The following is a 3,085-nucleotide window of genomic DNA, read 5'->3' on the forward strand; positions in this document are numbered from 1 at the left end:
TGGAATGGGAACAAATATAGATCTCTTCCAGTCAGTTGGCCAAGTGGTTGTTCTCCAGATTTCTTGGCACAAATTGGTGAGCACACCCAGGGCAACATCTGTTATCTGAAATACTTCAATTGGTATACCATCTATTCCTGGGGCCTTATTTTTTGCTATTCCTTCAAAACAGCTGCTGTCAGAGACCTCTCCAAAGTACTGAACAGCAATGATGTCAGTCTGGAGACTAAGGTGTGCCTGATAGAAGCCATGGTCTTTGCAATTACATACTATACGTCAGAAAGCTGGACAATGACTAGGGATGATAGAAGGAGAATTGACTCCTTTGAGCTGTGGTGTTGGAGAAGTATTGAATATACCATGGTCTGTTAAGAGAATAAGCAATTCATCCCGGAGAGCATAAAGCCAGGCTGCTTCTTTGAGGCAAGGATTCTGAAGCTTAGTATGACATACTTTGGACATGTTGCAAGGCAAGACCAGTCCTGGGAGAGGGATATCATGCATGGGAGGTTGGAAGGACCGTGCAAGAGAGTAAGACCCTCAGTGAGATGGACTGATTCAGTGACTGCGGTAATGGTGTTAGGTGTGTCAGATACAATAAGATTAGCACAGGATAGAGCAGGGTTTGGTGCTGTTATATATAGGATCACTATAAACCACAAATGACTCCATGGCACATAACAACAAACAACAGCAGTCAGTGTCTTAGGAAACACTGGTGGGCTAGTGGCAAAAAGCTGCTCTGCAATTCTAAAGTCATATGGTTTGAATCCAACAGTTGATCTGTGAATAAAGGAGGGGCAATCTCATCCAGTACCATTAACTGCCTAGGAAAGTCCACCAGAAGGCCAATTATGGGTTGATTCTTCCTGTATGGTATACAACAACCACTAGTGTCATGTCTTTGATAGTTTTTAAATTAATTATTTGGTCATTTCTCCAGATTATTAGAATTTTTGAAACTTCAAATTTTAAATATATTCTAAAAATGGATTTATAATTTGTAAATGAGGTTAGATTTTGGTGGTAGACATCTTCCACTTCCATATTTTATAAATCTCTCCCTCCTGGTTCAAAAACTGAGTGTATTACCAAACAGCAACAAAACTCAAAACATTGAGACTGAGTAGAATAAATTAGTACCATCCTCTACCAAGTTTCCAGCTGTAAATCTGTAATTGAGAATGTCTTTCTTTTTTCTCTTTTGATTCAATGGGTGGATTTCAACACCTTTTAGCTACCAAGGCAACTCACTATAATTCTAGACATCCTAATAACTATATTCAGAGAAATTTTAAGTTACCCTTAAAGAAAACATGTAGCAGGAGCTGAGTTCTTTCTCACTATTAAAGTAGTAGGATCAGAGATTAATGCTGACTGTTGATTGTCCAGTTTATGATTTGATCAATACATGGAAAACACCTTCTTTTACTCTCATTTCTATTTATTATTTTTTGAAAATGTTGTCTCCCTTTCACTGTTGAAAGGAAGGCATAAATATGCTTCTTCTTGTTGTTGTTGATGTTAAATGCCGTCGAGTCGCAGGCGACTCATAGAGACCCTATGAAGGAGAATCCTTGACGCCTGGGTATCTCTCATACTCTCTCCAGGTTCATAGGGTTTCCGGAGGCAAGCTATTAGAGAAGTGGATGACACTCCCCCTTCCAAGCTTGTTTTCATCGGGAAGCTCCACCCCACTCTTTGTCCGCATTGGGTGACCAACCATTAATGCATTTGACACATCAGTGTCACAGTGTTCAGCCTCACAGTAACCATAAGTGACCGTGATACAGCAACTTGTACACCAGGGCTATATGACCTAGAGGAATGTCTGAACAAAAACAATGAAAGACAGGTCCGAGGGCCGCGGATTAAAAGTCACCCACCTTTGGCTTGGTAGCATCTGGGCCAGCTGATCTCTCTCTCTCTCTCTCTGTCTGTCTCTCTCTGTGGTGAAATTATTGTTGTTAAGTGCTGTTGAGTCACAGGTGACTCTTAATGACCCTATGAAGGAGAGTCCTTGACGCTTGGGTGCCTTGCATACTCTCTCCAGTTTCATAGGGTTTCAGAGGCAAGCTATTATGGAAGTGGATGCCACTCCTCCTTCCAAGCTTGTTTATAAATATGCTTAATAGTAATTAAAAAAATACCACAAAAATGTTGTTTAGAGTGGGACTTTCTCAATCTCACATGGTAGTATGTTTGATATCTGGAGTTAAACCATAAAATTTCTTTATCACAATTTTAAAAAATATTTCTCTGGCATACATTCTTGTATCATATTAATATTGAATAAAATTATTTCTGAGCACTTTTGGTTGAAAGTTGACTATTTTCAATGTCAACACATCTATTTCTAAGGGATAAATAACAGAATAAATATGTACTGATTTTCTTTAGAAATTCGGTGATAGGAATAAATGTAAACACGAAGATCAGAAGTAATAAGTTTATGATAAAAAGGGGGGGGGAAATCCATTTATCCCAAATACCAGACAGATAAGAAATTACTTTTGTACAGCTTTTGAGAAAACATTTCATGAGCATAGTTGCATTTACCACAGAACAAAATGAATCAGTTCTTGGATTACAGCTAATAAAATGCATTAGGATGAAATAACATATTTGTGGTGAAAAATTGATCTGTTCACCTCATTTTATTAACTTCTTTGGGCATGTGGCCAGAATTAACCAGTCCTTGGAAAAGGATATGCTTGGAAGAGTAGAGGGACAGCACAGGAGAGGAAGACTCTGCATGAGATGAATTGGCACGATCACTGGGGCAATGGGATTAGCTATTTCAAAGTCAGTGAGACTAGCTCAGAATAGGGCAGGGTTCAGGCGACTTGATGGCACATAACAACAACAACAATAACAACATTAATTTATTCACAGAAAACAATCTCCATAATAGTCTATGTGTTTCCTACTGCCAAAGAGGCCCTTTAGAGTAGTGAGAGAAGATCTTCACCCTGAAACCCACAGCGTTCCTTTTCAGCAGGAAGTAGCTAAGAGAATATGCCATCCCCTTTTCCTTATGACTCAGGGTGAAGTCTCTCTCAGGGAGGAGTGATAGGGAATGGCA

The sequence above is a fragment of the Elephantulus edwardii genome, unplaced genomic scaffold (assembly GCF_000299155.1).
Source record: "Elephantulus edwardii isolate Elephantulus edwardi_28Jun2011 unplaced genomic scaffold, EleEdw1.0 scaffold00034, whole genome shotgun sequence".
Taxonomy (NCBI): Eukaryota; Metazoa; Chordata; class Mammalia; order Macroscelidea; family Macroscelididae; genus Elephantulus; species Elephantulus edwardii.